Genomic DNA, 20,387 nt, shown 5'->3' with positions numbered 1-20,387 from the left:
TCTTCCTCACTGTCATGTCCTAACCAATTTGAACCCATGACAACATAATCTCTTTCGAGGCCCACACCCTCTTCTCCTTCCGCACTAGACACTAGTCCACCATCACCTCCTCATCCCCCATCACCTTCCTTACCACCTGCGCAACCTCATCCTCGTCATTCTGACCGATCTCACCAACCTTCATCATATCTCTCTGATTACTTGTGGAATTCCTCTCTCACCTCTACAAATCAATCTCCCTTAAAGTAAAGGTATCCTTTATCTTCAATCATGTCTTTTTCTTCTCTTTCATCTTCACATAAATGGTTTCTTTTATCGCTACATTTTGGCGTTGGGCCAAAGTTCTTTAAGGATGCCAATCAACACCCTAATTGGCGTAGTGCTATAAAAGATGAGCTGGATGCTCTTGAGTTGAACAAAACTTGGCGTCTTGTTGATTGTTCCGCAGGTGTTAAGCTAGTTGGTTGTAAATGGGTCTATCGTATCAAACGCAAGCCTAATGGTTCAGTTGATCGATATAAAGCTTGCCTTGTAGCCAAAGGATTCTCCCATACTGAAGGTGTTGATTTCTTGAAAACCTTCTCTCCTGTTGTCAAGCCTGCCACCATCAGATTAGTTTTGGCATTGGCCTCTATGAAGCATTGGCCCATACATCAGTTAGATATCAATAATGCTTTCTTACATGGGGATATTTCTGAAGATGTTTACATGACTCTGCCACCTGGGTTAATATCTCCTTGGCCAAATCAATGCTGCAAGTTACTAAAGTCATTGTATGGTTTACGACAATCTAGTCGTATGTGGTACGACAAACTTTCTCATCTTTTACTATCTCATGGATATCAGCAGACCTTATCTGATTATAGTCTATTTGTTAAATTTATTGGTGCTCAAATTTCTATACTTCTAATCTATGTTGACGACATCATTCTCACTGGTAATTCCATTTCTGAACTTGCTGTCATTAAGTCTATTTTGTACCAATACTTCCAAATTAAAGACTTGGGCTCATTAAAATATTTTTTGGGTATTGAAGTAGCTCAATCAGCAAAGGAAATTTGCTTATCTCAGAGAAAATATTGTCTTGATCTTTTGGAGGATTCTGGTTTATTAGGTGCTAAATCTGCAGCTACTCCAATGGATAGTACCACAAGACTATATCAAGACAAAAGTCCCCTGATATCTGACCCTTTTGTGTATCGCCGTTTGGTTGGGTGTCTTATCTACCTTACCACTACTCGACCAGACATCATGTATGTCACTCAACAATTAAGTCAATTTATGGCATCTCCTACTGAATCTCATCTTCAAGCTGCCAAGCATGTGTTACGATATCTGAAAACTAACCCCGGCAAATGACTTTTTTTTCTAAGAGAATCAGAAATTTAGCTTCTCAACTTCAGTGACTCTGATTGGGCCGGATGTCCTAACACTCGGCGATCTTTAACAGGATATTGTTTCTTCTTAGGCAACTCTTTAGTCTCTTGGAAGACCAAGAAACAAACCACCGTTGCCCGCTCATCAACTGAAGCAGAATATCATGCACTTGCCAACACAACTTGTGAACTTCAATGGATACTAAATGTGTTACAATTTTTACGCATCTCTCCTATCCACCCACCAGTTCTATATTGTGATAATCAAAGTGCTCTTCATATTGCTGCTAATCCGGTTTTTCATGAACGGACCAAACATTTGGAGGTTGATTGTCACTTGGTTCGACAAAAAGCTCAAGCTGGAGTGATAAAACTTCTCCCCATTCCTTCTTCTAGGCAGTTAGATGACATCTTTACCAAGCCTTTGCCTCCTCAACCCTTCCATCTTAATCTCAATAAGCTTGGTATTCTTGACATCTTTCATCCTCCAGCTTGCGGGGGGCGTATTAAACCATTCTTCTACCTTAGCCCATAACAACAATAAAGAAGTCTCACTATCCACAAATTCAGCCTAGCAGAATACATAAATTTAGTTTCAATTTTAGCGTTTATCATCTTATCTTATCTTTATGTTACCTTCTTATCTTATCTTTGCTTTTATCTTTCATAGGCAATACTCTATATATATTTAGTTTTACTTTCATAATTCAATCAATCAAAAAATACATAACAAAGCATTTTTTATCTTTGCATACTCTTTATGTACTCTTTCAATTTTATTAAGGACAAATCCTTTCTCCAAAGAATTTTACACTCCCAGCCACATTAAAACCCTACGAGGGCTTTAGTGACCCCAAAATCCACGTCACTAAATTTGAGTTTATTATGTTTTTGAATGGTGCTTCTGATCAATCTTATGTCGTTCTTTTCTAACCTTTTTGGATGGAGCTACTTTATTATAGTTTTCTAGTCTCCCTACAGGTTCAATCTCCAGCTTTGACAAGTTTGCCGATCTCTTCGTTAACCACTTCGCAACCTCAAAAATCTATGTCCATGACTCTGATTTTCTCAACACCATCTAGCAAGGACAACATAAAAGCCTAAAAAGTACATGACAATATTTACAACAATCGTGATAAAATTTCCTAACCTCAGTCCGATGTACACCTTCATGCACTGAAAAGCGGACTATGTCCAAGAAGTTTCCAGGAGACTATTGCCGTCACTAAACCTAAAACACTAACTGGGTTCAAGGATAAGGCATCGGGACAAATAGAAATCAAAGAGCTGAGGGAAGCCAGAAAAGCCAAAAAATAAATATCCCAAACACCCCAAAGAGAATAGGATAGACAGGGAAGACCAAGTCAGATGTAGGAACAAAAAAAATCCTTCAAATTGATGCCTAAGTTTGATTCCTACAAAAATTTCAACACAAAGAGAGAGGACATAATAAAGGAAATTCTCCACATTAAGCTCATAAAACCACTTAGCAAATCAGGAACTTATCAAGATCATAAATATGTGGATAAAAGTAAATACTGCGCATTCAATCAGAAGATCGGTCACACCACCGATGAATGTGTAGTAGCCAAGGACCTATCGGAAAGATTGGCAAGACAGGGTTGCTAGATAAATGCATTAGCGTAAAAGTAAAAAAGAAACGACGAGCCCGACAACAGACCAGCCAAACTATAACTCAACACCTAAAGACAAAGGAATTTGGCATACTCCATCCAAAATTCCCACACCTCAGGACTTAAGGTGTTAAGCTTCATGAACGCTTACTCTGTCTACAATAAGATACTAATGCATCCAAAAGATCAAGACAAGACTGCATTCATAACCGATCATGGTAATTTTTGTTATAAGATACTGCCTTTTGGACTTAAAAATGTAGGAGTTACATATCAAAGGTTGATGGACAAGGTCTTCAAAGACCAAATTGGTCGGAATATCAAAGTCTACATTGATAACATGGTAGTAAAATCAAGCTCGAAAGAAGATCACAAAGCCGACCTCTATGAAGTCTTTCAGCAACTTTGGAAATATAATATGAGGCTAAATCTAGAAAAATTTGCATTCGAGTAAATGTGGACAAATTCCTTAGTTTTTTGCTAACACATCGGGGAATAGCGGCAAACCCTGACAAATGCCAAGCTGTGATATAAATGCAATCACCTCGAACAATTAAAGAAGTTTAACAACTCACTGATCGTTTAGCGACTCTGTCAAGATTTTTAGGCCACTGCAAGGTCGTATCACTTTTTTAATAGTCTTAAGAAAGCTAAAGAATTCATCTAGACCGACAAGTGGGAGCAAGCATTCACCGACTTAAAAAATCTTCTCAGCTTGCCACCTATTCTTCAGAAACCTCAACACGGTAAGCCTCTTTAGTTATATCTTTCAATTTCATCTCACGCAATTAGTTCTGTACTTGTCACAGAAACAGGTAAAGAAAAGCACCCAGTCTATTTTGTTAGGAAAGTGCTATAGAATGCGAAAACTACATACCCAACTATAGAGAAACTAGCATTTGCCTTAATAATCACAGCTCAATGAGACAATGACTGCGGTATTATTTCCAGAATCATCAAATTATAGTTTGGGCAAGCCAACCATTGCGCCAAATACTGGCATGGTCAGATCTAGCAGGTAGACTCACTAAGTGGTTGGTCGAACTTTCGGAGTCTGACATATCTTATCAATCACGAGGATCATTGAAAGCTCAAATACTGGCCAACTTTATATCTGAATTCACCACTACACAAGAAATCCTCCCAGAGTGGGAGTTATACGTCGACAGAGCCTCCAACGAGGAGGGTTGCGGAGCTGAAATCCTACTTAAGGACAACATCGGTGTGTATGCCGAGTAATCTATCAGGTTTTTGTTCCAGAAAAGCAATGATCAATCCGAATATGAGGCTCTGTTAACCAGACTATAACTTGCAAGAGAGGTAAACATTTAAAATATCAGAGTGTACTATGATTCCCTTCTTGTCATCCAACAGGTAAGCGGTCATTTCCAGATACAAGATCCTCTCTTAGAATAATATTCGAATGCAGTAAAAGATCTGACACAATATTTCCAATATTTTGAAATATTACATATACCTAGAGAACAAAATAATAGAGCAGATATCTTATCTAAGTTAGCTACTTTCAAAACACATGATTTTCCACAAACATTTTATCACAGCTGACCTTTAATGAGTCGAGCATATATAACAAAAATATTTTAAGTGTATCACAGCAAACAGATTGGAGAATCCCATACACAAAATATTTGAGAATTGGGGACATACCATCTAATGAATAGCCAAAATTTTTCAGAAAGAAAGCAAGTTATTATACCATCATGGGAAACGACTTGTATAAACGAGGATTCTCCCATTGCTCAAGTTCCTTGGACCCTTAGAAGCAGAGTTGGCAATGACCGAAGTCCATGAAGGTATCTGCGGCATGCATGTAGGAGGCCGAAGTCTAGCCTCGAAGCTCTTACGAGTTGGATATTATTAGCCAATGTTAAGAAGAGATTGCATGGACAAGGTACAGCGATGCGACAGTTGCCAAAAATGTGCACCGATTATCCATAGCCCAGCCGAGCTATTGCATGCTTCAGAGATCAGATGGCCTTTTCACAAATGGGAGCTTGATATTCTCAGACCATTCCCAATATCGGCAGGCCAGGTAACATTTTTGTTGGTAGCAATAGATTATTTTACAAAGTCGATAGAAGCACAACCACTTGAAAAAATAACCTCCAATAAGGTACACTATTTTATCTGGAAATTTCTCATACGTAGATATGGTTTTCCCAGAGAAATTATTTCCGACAATGTTCGGTAATTTACCGATAAGAAGTATCCTTTTTAATGAATATTTGCATCAAACACCATTTTTCCTCTATAGAGCACCTACAAAACAATGGGCTCACAAAGACAGCTAATAAAATTATTTTGCAGGCTTTAAAGAAAAAATTAACAGATGCAAAAGGATGTTGGGCCAAACTTATTCCCAAAATCTTTTGGAGTTATAACACAATACCACAATCATCAACTAAAGAAATACCGTTCTGGCTAGTATATGGTGCATATTCAATGGTGCTAGTAGAGATCTCCCAAGGATCACTACAAACTGAGCTCTTGGATGACATAACCAATACAGAAACACGATTAACCGAGCTTGATATACTGGACGAAGAACATGACTTAGCTAGGCTATGACAATAATCTATGCAACTTACAATACAACGAAAGTATAACAAGAAAGTTCGGCCAAGAGCACTATAACAAAGAGACCTAGTACTTCAGAAAATTGAAGAAGTTCGAAAATGTCCAGGACATGAAAAATTGGCTACAACCTGGGAAGGCCCTTTCAGGGTGTCAAAGATTCACGGGAAAAGAGCCTATTATTTAGAGAAATTGGCTGGAACCGAGTTACCTAGCACTTGGAACATATCCTCCTTGAAGTTATATTATAGCTAAGTTTTTGTAAAAAAAGGGGGGACTGAGAGGTACTCTTTTTCCTTATTACGAGGTTTTACCCCCCTAATAGGTTTTACTTGAACAGGTTTTAATGAGGCCGATCACCCCGTGCCTTCCACAACTGAAGGTCTTATCAATAAAAACTATGCCATTTTTTGCATTGTATACTTCATACAAACCAACACATCAAAAATTGGAAATCACATTTAAATAATCAAAATTAACATCATCCAAATGTCTAGCATTTTCAAAACATCCCCAACATCAAAGGTCAGTTGTTATTCAACAAACAAATTCCGATATTCAAAAGATCGGTCATAGTCCAACATTAAAAAAATTCAAACAAAAGAGTTTCAAAATAGAACAGTACAAATTCAAGGCCCTAGAGGTCTTTATCAGCAGAAGCAGCATTTTCATCCTCCACTTCACCAGCTTCATCCTCGATGAGTTCACCATTAACAACAATCTTTGTAACATCAAGCTCCCCGAGTCAAGCTCGAGTGCAAAAGTAGTGACTTGGCACAGCCCGATCAAAATCCGCAGCAAATATCTCTATTACATCGTTCTCCAGTTCATGAATCCTAGATATCATCTTTCCTTTGTCATTATCATTCTCTTTAGTTTGATTCTGACGAATTTGGTCCTGGGGCTTTGTGATCTCTTCCTCCCCATTTTTCATCTTAGTAGTAACGTCTATGATAACGTCTTCCTTTTCCTTTATAGACTTCTCCAAAGTCACCACTTTCTCACAACAACATTTTCTTCGGCCCTTAATAGTTCAGTGGTCTGACCTATGCACAATAATCTTGATGCAACTATCTATGAATGAATGGTCACATCAGACTAAACAAAAAGTAAATGACCAATAAAAAAGCAAATGAAGTTAAATAGAACAATTTACCTGCAAATACTTTCCAATACCTTCCTTCCCAACTCTTTTCATCATCCTCACATCAGTAGCATGCTGGGCGACCTTATTAGAAAGCTCTGTCATCGGGAACTGCTCACTCTACAAAGATTATGCATTCACCCCCTCAATGAAGCCATGTAACTTCTTCTGCCTTTAAAAAACAGACTTGCCACCTATCCCAGCATCCAATTCCTCCTTGGAAACAATCTCCAAAGACTTCTCCAACTCAAGTCTTCTCCTTTTAGCTGAGGAATAGGCCGAGCGCTTGATTGGGCGGCATCAGCGCCTATTTCCTTAACCAACCCTGAGGCACCACCATCTTTGTCACTCTTCTTCTTCTGGATCAAAAAAGATTACAACTGAGAAGTGGTCAAGTTCAGAACTCTTCCACCTACCTAAAAAATAAATATACAATGTCAAAACCAGAAGCTATACAACAAATTTTCCAAAACCGCTTAGTAACCTATATATGCCCCTAATGCTTCCTTATTTGTTTCCAATTTTACAAGTTCAGAAATAGACAATAGCTCCCCCACTACAAAGTAATCCACCAAGAAGTCCAAAAATAAATTTTCTTTGTCACTTCTCCTAATAGCTTCTAATATTTGCATCGGCTCTGGACACCAGTAAAAAGAAAAATTTTCACCCAACTCATCGTCTAAGAAGAAAGGGTACTACGTTTTTTATGACCGAACCTTTACAAACATAGCTTTAAAATCTTTGAATGAATATTTATACAAAATAAATAGTGAACAACTAGGGTAACTACTAAGGTTGATCCAGAGACCTTTTCGTACACCCTTAGGTTGAAATAATGAGAAAAAGATATTTAGTAAGGGAGGAAACTAAAGAAACCCCATCAAACATTCATAGGCTCGTAAAAAAGCCCATGAATTTGGATGCAGTTGGGAAGGGACGCAATTTAACTGCGTCAAAACATTGCATTCAAACTCTAAAAACAAGAACTTCAAATGTAACTCCGTCAGGCAGGGGGTATACAGATAAAAGTACGCTCAGTCTCCCTTCCTCTCACAGACTCTTTCTTCACTGCTACAAGAAAGCAGCTCCATGCCAACAGTCGCACCATCTTTTACCAACCTTATAGAGTTAAGATCATGAAAAGACTCAGCAGTACTGTAAGCCAAAGCACGATGCTTCACATCAACATGCACCCAATTATAAATGTCTTCTTTTTCCTCCACCACTTTATCTCTAGCCATCACCGAAAGAAACAAAGAAAAAAGAGAAGAACTACTAACCTTTTGAAGTAATGTCCTTTTCAACTTCAAACGAAGTTAAGTAGATAATTCGTGTCTCTTTCCAAAGCAAAAACGGTAATAAAGAAACAAATAAAACCACTACACGATCTCTTACTAACCGACGGTTGGATTAGAAAACTGTTCACTTACCATGGTGATGGGTGGTGGTGATCTTCTCGAAATAACCGCACAAAAATTTATACAAGCCTCACACTTTTTCGCATTCCAAAATAGTAAAAAAACCAAGCTTGCCCCTGCCTACTGAAACGACGCACGTTGAGTTTGGGGCTCAAAAGATAAAACACTAATCCGATGTATAACGTTGTAAAGAAAGCTCAACTTGCTAACAAGATAAGAGTTCAGCAAGTCAAGCTTGGGGCTGTGTTCTATAACCCTTATACTTCGGATAGATAAGGTTATACCTTGGATTCTCTTTCAATATTTTCAAAATAAATAATGGTCTACTACAAAAACTACCTCCCAATATCTCGGACTCACCCCAAAGATCGGAGATGGTGGTGAGAGATCAATTATCCTAAACAACAATAAATAGCAGCACTAGCTTAACAAAAAGAGACAGATCGAAAAAACAACACAGAATCCTAGTACTTTAGTTTTGTTTTTCACTTTAATAGATATATTATTGACTTGGGAGTCAAAATCCTTTTTGCAGGTTCTACGATCATGCACGAGCTCCGCACCCATCTCTACTGCCCAGGAAGTGTTGAAGCATTCACCCTACCGCTGCAATGAGTTATAGCTTGGAGTATCCTTGACAGAACATATTTAAATAAATCACTTTAGCATATTAATGTTATTTTTTTTTAGTCGTCGCTCTTAAATCGCATCTCTACATTGATTTTTTCATTTTGTCGTTTTAGCATTTTTTTCCCCTAATAAATTGCACTAGCACTAAGCAATTTAATCTCAACATCATCATTGACCTATCCTTCATTTTACTCCTCATAAATTGAATGCTTGTTTGCTTTTCTCTTTGTCTTCATATATGGCATTTTCAAACATATTTTTCTTTGCCTTTTTCACAAAATAATTTTAGTATAAAAAATACATTAATTTTAAACTAAAATGAGGTAATACATTAGTATGGGATAGATATCAGTAATTGTGAATAATGTTACTCTTTTTTATTATATGTTGCAGACTCAAGTTCCAGCTTTAGTGGCTTAATAACGAATACAACCCTCAAGCCCAATTCGACTTCCTTAGCCCAAGAATTTGGGATCTTCTGAACCGCCTCAACTCACTCAACGTGATTCATACTCAATGAATCATATCTTTTTCATTTAAAAGATCTCTTAGATAGTGAAAACACCCATATAAGGAGAGTCACGGACTCTTCTAAATATGAGATACAAACCCTAAAATTTCACCTCCTAAATCTATTATAATTTGAGTATTGAAGTGTCTATGCAGATCACTATTATCTAGAAGTGGTAAATAGACCTAAATTTGCTGAGCCAGCACGCGTAACCCGCTAAAAAAGGCAGGTCAGGCTGAAAAATTGAGATTGCCAAATAGCAAAAATCTGCCTAACTCGCACTGCTTAAACCGTGAGTTTTGGCAGGGTAGACTTCCCTGCCGGGTTTAGTGTTTTTGTGGCAAGGAGATATTTTTACAATTTTTTAGCCAAAATCCAACTTCCTCTAATCCAACTTACAAAAGAATGAAGATAAAAATGGAGTGTTTTGGATTATGTTCATTTTGCTTTTGAGATAATATTTATAATTATGTTTTGGATTGTGTTTATTTTGTTTTGAAGACAATATTTATAATTACAAAGATTTTAATATTTGTGAATATAAAAATTATAATTTTTTTATAATTTTAGAAATTATAAATTTATTAAAATAATTATAAAATTATATATATTATTTAATAGTTGAAAGTAAAAAAAATAAGAGACCTGCCAGTCTGTCAGCTCGCAGTTAGACAGGACGCGGTAAGATTTTAGGACCGCCTCACTAAACGGAGTAGGGCAGAGCAGCCTGCTAAAAGGCGGGATTTTGGCGGGGCGGACTTCCCCGCTTGTCACTCTTACCCTTACCCTCTATTTATTCCATTGGACAAGATGCTAGTAATTCGCAAATATTCTTAAAAAAAAATCATCATTAATAAGTTCTGAAAGAAAAAGTTAGAATTAAAAGCGTTATTTATGATTTTTTTTTCTTAATTTCCTTTTTAGTCAATTGAAATTGTTAGTCCTTACTAACGATTTTTTTAATAAATTACTAAATTTCAGTCAATTGATAACGTTACTAAGGATTTCTTTTTAAAGAAATTTAAATTTTTAAAAATTAAAATAGTTGCTAATAATTTCTCTTATTCAGCAACTATCTCATATTAATAAAATTCATCATTAACAAATCTCAATATTTTTTAGTAAATCTCACATGATAATCAATTTTCAAAAAATGTAGCCTCTTTTTTCTTATAAATCGCATCGGCTAGTTTTGATTGCTATATGTGAGAAATTTCTTTTTTGCTATGCGATTTTCGAAACTTGTTTAATATTAATTGAATTTTTGCGTTCCATTGTGAGTTACTTTTAAAACAAACCTCAAATGTGAATAATATTTGAATAGAGAATACATATAATTAGATAATTTTTTTTATTTACATAAATAAAAAAGTCTCTATATATACTTTTGGAAAGAAGTTCCTTTTATACTCAAGTGATTGTCGTATTGACTATTGAGTTTAGCTAGACATGCGGTGCGGCCAAAATGTTAATTTGGTGAGAAATGGAGAATATCAAAGTATCAAACTACGATTTACTCAATTAAGAGATTGCGGGATCGAGCTTCCTATCTTTTTAAATTTTTTGCCAATGAATAATAGCTCAAATGGCATAATCTCTCCATACTCAATTAAGAGGTTGCGGGTTCGAATCTCCTATCTTTGGTGAAAAAAAAAAAAAAAAAAAACTATTACGATTTACGATCAAAACACATTGAAAGAATATTGACTATATCCGGTGGCGTGTCGCACATTAATTCAACCAAATTAAAGAGTTTAGCTAATATTTATTTTAAAAAATATAAGTTAAAATTATTAATTAAAAAATTATAAAAAATATAAAATTTAATTTTTGATAAATTATATTTATTAAAATAAAAAATTTAATATTTTTTATTAATAATAATCTTAACATATATTTTTAAGAACAAAAATTTATATATAATTATTTTTATATAAAGTTAATAATTAAAAATTATTAAATAATAATTTAATAAAATATATTTAATTATTTAATAATTTTTATCTATTAATTTTACATAAAAAATTATATACGATTATTTTTATGCGAGTATTTGTCATTCTTAGGATATATAACAAGTGTAATAGTCCGTGCTATGCACGTGATAAGATTGAAATTATAATTTTAAATTCTTTTGTTAAGATTAATTTGAATTATAATAATTTGATTAATAAAAATGTAACATATTATGTATTGTTTATTTTTTCTTAATCTAGTATTAAATGTATTAACTCTAAAATAGTTATTAATTAGTTTTAGTAATTTACTTTTTTTAATAAATCAAATATATATACTCAATGTGACCATAAATAATAACATAGTAGTACTTAGACCCACCAACAATTTTTTATATGTTGTTTGCTGTCAAGTAAGAACATATCAAAATCAGCTCAAAATAAATAATAAATTATTAGAGAATTCTAATACACAAAATTCTCTAATAAACAATAAATAATTTAAACCCACTAAAAAACAACTCAACACTTTTTTTGATACCTGCAAAACATATACCTGAAATAATATTATATCAATGTTAGTATACAGTTTTACAATCATCGACTGTATTTACTATACGTGACTCTTTCTCAAAAGTTATTCTACATACGTGTGTAGTCGAAAGATAAATTACTGGACTTTATTTTATTTTTCTAAATTACTATAATTATGCATTATTCATTAAATGCTACTTGTAATATAATTGTAATATTGTAATATAATTATAATAAAGATATTTTTCTAAAATAAATTTAGAAGAGAGAATAGTGCTTTCATTTTAGAGGAAAAATAAATTCATGAGGAATTGACACTTCACTTTTATTAGTTGATAATGTATTAAATATTGATTTTATATAATTATAATAAAGATATTTTCCTAAATTAGTATAATCATGCATTATTCGTTAAATGTTAATTGTAATATATATAATTATAATAAAGATATTTTTCTAAAATAAATTTAGAAGAGAAAATAGTGATTTCATTTTAGAGGAAAAATGAATTCATGAGAAATTGACACCTCACTTTTATTAGTTGGAGGAAAAATCCAGTTTTAGTATATTTCTCGTTATTATATATTTTTCTCTAATCATATATCCATTGTTTTCTTTCCTTCGTTTCAGCATTTTGAATCTGGGTTTAACTTGTCGTAGTTCTCACTTCTCAGTCATTCTATTAGATATAGTTGATAACTATTGAAATTCTTTTATTAACATAAGAGAAAAATATATTATTATATGATAGAATTAATATGAGTATATTTTGTTATTAAATACACAAAGTTAATGTAAAATAAAACGGGCCTGCTACACATACAAGCAATAAGGCCTTACAAGTCTTACAAGCCCCAAGCCCACAAACATTCCAGACGCGCACTAATTAGATTGAATGGAGCGTAACATTCACGCACTTTCACTCAAACGGTTACGCTTCGCTTCGAGTAAACCACCCCTTAATGGCAGACTCTTCCACTTCTTCCACTTCTCAAAGCAATTCAAAGAAAACGCAACCCTTCCATTTTCGAGCAAAATTCGAAAATCAAGATATACAACTCGTCGCTAACCTTCGAAACCTCCATCAACACACCATCAAACTCTCGATCAAGAATCTCCAGAGAAAACAAAGCTATAATACTCAAGGTACGTTACATTACGATTCCTGTATATTTTCCAGATTACGAACTAGGTTTTACTATTCTTCTACGTTGTTGTACATTTCACTGTTCTTCTTGCTCTACATCTCATTTTACAGTTTATAATGTTCTAGGTTTTACTGTTATTCTTGCTTCTATGTTACACTGTTCTTCTTCGTTCTTGTAGGTGTTACTGTTCTTGTTGTTCTAGATCTTCTGGTAACTGATTTTTCGGGGTATATTCCGTAGATTGAAGTTGGAGTAATTTCTTGGGTGTATATGGAGAAATTTCTTGGGTGTATATGGCATAAAATGTAGGGTGTATATTGCTGAACTGATATACTGTAATAGTCAGCACTTGCTTATATTTGCTTGTCCATGGGTGTATATTGCTTGACCTTGTAATGTTGCTTGATATTGATGCATGTTTGAGTGATACCTGACTGATATATATGGATGTATCTGAATCATATCTATGGGTGTATCTTACTGTTATCAATGGGTGTATCTGACTCATATATATGGGTGTATCTTACTGATATCTTTGCGTGTATCTGACTCATATATATGGGTGTATCTTACTGATATCTTTGGGTGTATCTGACTCATATATATGCGTGTATCTTACTGTTATCAATGGGTGTATCTTACTAATATCTTTGGGTGTATTTTTCATTTCAGAGAAAATGGCAGCAAGAAACCAACCTGGAAGAAATGTAAGAACAAATATATGTCTTACATGAAATCAGTTTTATATAATAGATATATATCTGACTATAATTTTATTTTTGTCTTACAGCAAACAAAAGACCTTAAGTGTGCCACACATCTCCTAAGTGATAAATTCAGAAACATGAGTGAGGAGAAGAAGGCGATTGTGAGGGATCTGGGATTCGGTGGCTTGATGCACATCCCACCACTAAGGGTGCATCACCAACTGTTAAGGGAGCTGGATAACAACTTCAAATTGGGGGAGAACAGACTGGAAACCGGATACGGTTCTTTTAAAATTACCCCAAGAAAAATAGGTCATGCGCTTGGCATCAACGCAACAGGTAACTCGATAAAAATTATAGGTGTATATTAACTGATGGTTGGGGTGTCTTTAAATTGATGCTTGGGTGTATTTGAACCGATTTTGATACTTTGTTGTTTTTCTTTTTGTAGGAGATCTGTTTCCTCAGAAAGTGGATTATAAGAAACTTTCTGAGGATGACAAAGTAATTTTTAGAAGATTCCAGGGTAAGACCCTCAAAAGTCTTACAGATGAGATGATGGATATTGGCGTTGGTAACGAAGAGGATCGCCTAATGTTCAAGAGGATTTTCATCCTCTATATACAGATGGCGTTCCTTTTGCCAACGACAATAAACAAAATCTCGCCTGTACACCTGGCCCCAATTTTTGAGATGGACAGCATAACGGAGCGAAACTAGGGAGGGCATGTTTTGACCTTTATTGTCAAGGGCATAACCGACTACAAGGAGAAAAAGAAGAAGGCAATTGATGGCTGCCTCTTTGCCCTGATGATAATATACTTTCATCTTTCTAAAAATAAAGGCAAGAAGAGGGCTGAAAGACCGCCAAAACCCTGGATTGCCAACTGGAGTAAGGAGCAGTTGGTCGAAAGAATGAATGCAGAAACAGAGAAAATTTTGGTAAGTTGAACATAATATGTTGGGTGTATATTTATTTATCTGAATGCTGCTAAATAAGTTATCTAATATTTCAGGGGATTGTAAACATGACGCAAACAAGAGAGAAAATGAAAAAAATAGAGAAAACAGAAAAAAACAACAAATCAAAAAAACAAAAAAAGGAAGGCAAGTTCAACATTGTCTTCGGAGGAAGAAACAACTACTGACAGTGACAGTTCTACCTCTGAGTCTGAGACTCAAGAAGACTCAGAGGATTCACCAAGAAAATACCCCAGCAAAAAGGGGAAAAAGTAAGTACCATACTTGGGTGTAATTTCTTTGTCGAGTTGGGTGTATTTTTTGAAAACATTTGGGTGTATTTTGTTGATCAAGTTGGGTGTATGTAGTTTATTAAGTTGGGTGTATTTCATTTGCTGCGTTGGATGTATATTGTCCATTCAGTTGGGTGTATCTTGTGCATTCATTTGGGTGTATTTTATATCTTTAGTATGTTCTAAATAATGATTATTTGCCTTACAGAATGGACTCCAGAAAAGAAAGAAGAGTCAAGAGGTTTCAGATTTTGATTCAGAATCAGAATCTGAATCAACTGATGAGTAATGTTCTGAAATTATTACTCCTTTCTTTTGGCTTCATTATAAAGATTTCGTGTATTAACTGAAGTGTCTCTTATTAACTTATAGAAGTGAAGAATCATCACCGGTGGAGAAGCAAAAGAAAAAGAAAAAAACAAAAAGAACACCAAAAAAGTAAGCACTTCTTTGGATAATATTCTGTGATAAAATTAATTTTTTATTTCTGACTGATAATTTTTTTTTCCACCCAGAACACAGTCCAAAAAGAAAAAAGTTGTTGTTGAGCATTCATCTCCTGAAGAAGATCAATACTTTGATGGGTGTAGTACCTCGTAAGCTATATTACCGTCTATCATCATAATTATTTTTGTTAACATCTTCTTTTATGAATGTAGCGAGAGATATGAAATATCAAGTGAAGATCTAGATGAATTGCTAAGGGGAAACGATGGAAAATCTGCTGCAGAGGGGTATGTCTTGTTGGGGTGTATATTTCATATTTTAGTGTGTTTTCTTTGCTAATAATTGTTTCTGGTTTCGCAGGGAGAACGAAGCTGATCTGCGATCGACAGAAGGTTGCTATGTCTCCTCTGAAACGTAAGAAGCTTTATTTAATAAAATCTTGTTATCATGATTTGGGTGTATGTTGTTTATTAAGTTGGCTGTATTTCGTTTGTTGTGTTGGGTGTATTTCGTTTGTTGTGTTGGGTGTATATTGTCCATTTAGTTGGTTGTATCTTGTGCATTCATTTGGGTCTATTTTATACCTGTATCATATTTTGTCTGAATAACATGAAATCTGTTTAGAATACCGGCTGTGAACTTGGGAAGTGATGATCCTTCCTCTCAAGGAGGCACAGAACAAAGTAGTGTAAACAAGCCTGCAGAGAACATGTAATTTCTCTTTCAAATAACCGTTACTTTTGTTCTTCTATTACCTTCTACTTCTAATTATGTATATATTTTTTTAAGAAAAAAAAGCCTTTTATTATTTTATTCAAGAAAAAAAAGGCAGGAAAAAAAGCAAAAACTGCAAGTATGTAAGTTCTCAAAAAACAAAGCCTGTCTTCTTTTTGAATTGTTCGGATGTATTTTTTGACTTTCTTTGGGTATATTTTAGGTTGAGTCCGGTTCAACAGTCAGCCAGTGAGCCGGTTGATTCGAATACGATGGTTGTGAGGGAACAGACACCGTCGGATGCGCTTGTAATGTGAGTTTTTCAAGAATATTTCAACCTTATAACCTTATTATTTTCAAAGGCGTTATTAACCTTTCATTTTTCTTCTTGTTTAGAGTTCTGATTCAAGTTTTTGTGCTAATGTCCCAAACAACCACTATGCCGGAACTTGAAGAAACACCTGAGACAGATTTTGAACCAACCCCTCTGCTACAGATTGAAGGAACTACACAAACATAAGAATTAGTATTGGGTGTATATTTGTTTAGAGTTTGGGTGTATATTGGGTTACAGTTCGGGTGTATATTTGGTAACAGTTTGGGTGTATATTGTTCCTGAGTAGTTTTTTTTATGCCATGATTAATTTTGTGTAATTGTGTAGCACTCCTGAACCCCCTCCCCCCCCCCCCAACAACTTGAAGAAACCACACCCACGCTTCCCCCAGCTCCATCTAAAATGTAAGTTCATCAGACTAAAATCAATCTTTACTTATCATCCGTATATTCTTACTCTTATAATACGTTATACATGATGACGCAGTCATCCAGCCGAAGAAGACGTTGCTGCCCTGATGATGATGGCACGGACAGCATCCTATGTTCCTAAAACAGATCCAGTGCCATCATTCAGCCTTGGCTTGACTGATTCAAGCCAAGAAGAAGCAGCAACGCAGGAGGGAGTGTCAACACAGGAGACAGAAAGGGCAAAATCTCCAGAAACTGCAAATTTGCTAGAACAATTAAAGGATTTGGTACAAAAAATAGCAAGCAGTGCGGCGAAAGAAGAAAGTAAAAGTCCGCAAATTCAAAAGGAGACTGGGGGAGAAAGTTCTGGGAAGTTTGAAACTCCTGAGCGAATAAATCAGATTACGGATGATATGAAAGAAAAGTGCTACATCTAGGGGACGCGACTGAAGACATACGCAGATGGCGGTACTAACGAGTATGACCACATGTGCACTCTGATTGACCAAGATAATTACATTTTAAATAGAATGCACCTTGCATCCCTCCAGGCAGAAAGTTATATAGAATCTGAGGTAATATTAGAATAACATTAATGTTTTTACACCAAAGTTTACTGCAATGTTTATTAATGTAAATTGATATTGCCATATATTTCTAGATTGTATCTGCCATGTGCCTCATTCTCAACCAGAAAAATAATAAAAGGTTTCAAGAACAAGTATACTGTCTCCCCCCTGATATTGTGGTAAGTGTTACTTCTACGAATTTTGGGTGTATTTTCTGTATTGATTTGGGTGTATTTTTTACGTTCGATTGGGTGTAAGTTGTGTAGTCATTTGGGTGTATTTAACGTATTCACTTGGGTGTATTTTCAGTATTTCATTTGTTGTTTCACAATTGTTGCAGAATATGGCCCTTTCGAAGCACCCAAAGGGGGAATTCATATCATCTAAAACCAATAAAAAATTCAGGGTGGAAGACTACCCGAGTTTTATTCCCTTCATAGATGCAAAAAAATTAACTTCGCATCCATATGTAAGTTTTCATTTGCTAAATTTGTTAGTACCGTTCTTTACTTATATGCCAAATAAAATAACACACTGTTGAAATGTGACAATCCTTCAGATTTTTGCACCTGTTTGCTACTCGGGCCATTGGTGGTTATGGGTGATTGATACAACAAAGCGGAGATTTCATATACTTGACCCGCTACACAAGAAAGCTCCAAGCGATGAGAGAAAGCTCCAAGCGATGAGAGAAAGCAACTTAATAAATTCACTGTAATTTGCCTCTGTGTTCTTTACTTTAATAGATAGGTGTGTTTCAGTTCAATATAAGGTGTATGTATGTTTTGCTTTGGGTGTAATTATGTTCTCCTTTGGGTGTAATTTCTTTGTCGAGTTGGGTGTATTTTGTGGAACCATTTGGGTGATTTTGTTGATCAAGTTGGGTGTATGTTGTTTATTAAGTTGGGTGTAATTCGTTTGTTGTGTTGGGTGTATATTGTCCATTCAGTTGGTTGTATCTTGTGCATTCATTTGGGTGTATTACTGATTTGTTTTGGTATTTAAGGGATATGTAATTTCAAGATTGAGAGCACATACCGGCGGGGAACCTCTGAAGAAAGACGAGAAGGAGAAGGAAATTAAAGCATCATATGTTAAAATATCAGGCCAAAAATCAAGGTATAAATTTGTGACTCTGAACATTAAACTTTCCTAAATGAAATTTGTAATTTATTTTCTTCGTTTTCAGCTATGACTGCGCTATCTACGTTATGAAGTGGCTTGAGTTAATTGAGCCGGAAAACATTAAAAAGGGAAAGTATGAATGGGATAATTGGAAACAGGTAACTGTCTTTAGAACTATATAACTCTGTATTACTTTACTGAATTAATATTGCTATTTAAACAGAATATACTTTTTAATTGTAGGAGGAAGTGGACCACTATAGAGTGGAGTATGCTTCGCGGATACTATTCAGTGAAATGAATAAAGAGAGAGATCAAGCAATTAGAGAGAGTAATGCAATAAAGCTGTCGAAGCCATCCTCCGTATTATTGAGTCCGTTTTGTCAGATAAATTCTACTGATATAGAAACTGCGTAATCCAACTGCTAGGTAGTTTGTAAATTGAACAAATGCTGTAAAAATTTGCCATTTATAAACAACTTCTATTCAATGAAATTTTTTCCATAGTTAAACTATCTGTGCTGTTAAATTGTCTGTGCTGTATTCAAAAGCTGTATTACAGGTGGTAAAATATGAAGAAAAACATCAAGGCAGATATAAAAACAAATTATAAACTTTTACACCCAACGGAAGTTTAATATACACCCAAGATTGCTTACACCCAAACTGTTTGTGCTGTTAAACTGCCTGTGCTGTATTCAAAATGTATGAATTACAGGTACTAAAATATGAAAAAAAAAACATCAAATCAAATATACACCCATAACCTGCGAATTTTTACACCCAAATAAAGTTGAATATACACCCTGAAATCTATCCCCCCTGATGCTTTGAGACTAAAACCCTGAACCCTAAACACTTAAAACCTAAACCCTTACCGCTAACCTGTAAACCCTAAAACGCAAATATTATATATATGTATCTATATGTAAATTGTGAATTAACAAAAATACACCCAACAGAATAGTGCTTTTACACCCATATTCTGTAAAACTATACACCCAAAGAGTTATCCCCTGCTGCTGGTACCCTGAACTGATAATTCATAACATGTCTTTGATATTGGCTGGAATTTGAATGCACCACTGATGCAGCATCAAACAGGTTTATCTGCATATAACACTCACATATTAGCTAAACTATTAACGAGAAAAATAAACTAAATCGCCACAAATTTAAAGAACATTACTTTTACCTCGCTTAAAACTTTCGTCTTCTTCTTCTTCGTGGCATTTGCAATCTGTTTCTCCAACTTTGAACCTAGCCTATTTTTTGGACGTCCTCTTGTTTGAATCCTTGGCGGGCTTTGAAGCTCGTTAACGGATTCCAAGTTGGCGTCTTCGTGGGATAAAGAAGATGTCCCCTTCCTTTTGGCTTTTAATGATTCCATCTCAGCCATGACGTTATCGTACGCACGGTGCAGAATTGCAGTCAGCTCCTCCGATTCGGATGCAAATTCGCAAATATTTTGCGAACGAAAAATCAATTGGTCGAACCTCTTGCTTCTTGGCTCCATCAGTGGCTCGTCGTGGCTGCTCTTGATGTGTGTGTGTCGCCTCTTTACCTTCTTGCTCCATCGTTCCAGTATATATCTAAGTGACACTTGGCTTACTTGTTCGAAGCTTAACACGCTTAGTGCGTGACGACACAGTATCCCTCTCGACTCGAATAATAAGCATTCGCATTTTACCTCGGCTGCAACTGAGTCGTAAGTAACCATAAACTTGTTGAATATTGAGCTGGAAACTTGTTCTCCGACTTCATATACTGAATAGCCTAGAGCGGAATTCGTTAATCTGGTGATGCAATTCGCCTTTCCTCTGAATTGCGCTTGGACTTCCCTAAACTTTTGATGAGTGTACGCATCTTGAAACTGAGCTTC

The sequence above is a fragment of the Arachis hypogaea genome, chromosome 16 (genome assembly GCF_003086295.3).
Source record: "Arachis hypogaea cultivar Tifrunner chromosome 16, arahy.Tifrunner.gnm2.J5K5, whole genome shotgun sequence".
Classification (NCBI taxonomy): Eukaryota; Viridiplantae; Streptophyta; class Magnoliopsida; order Fabales; family Fabaceae; genus Arachis; species Arachis hypogaea.
This window is presented reverse-complemented; position numbering follows the sequence as displayed.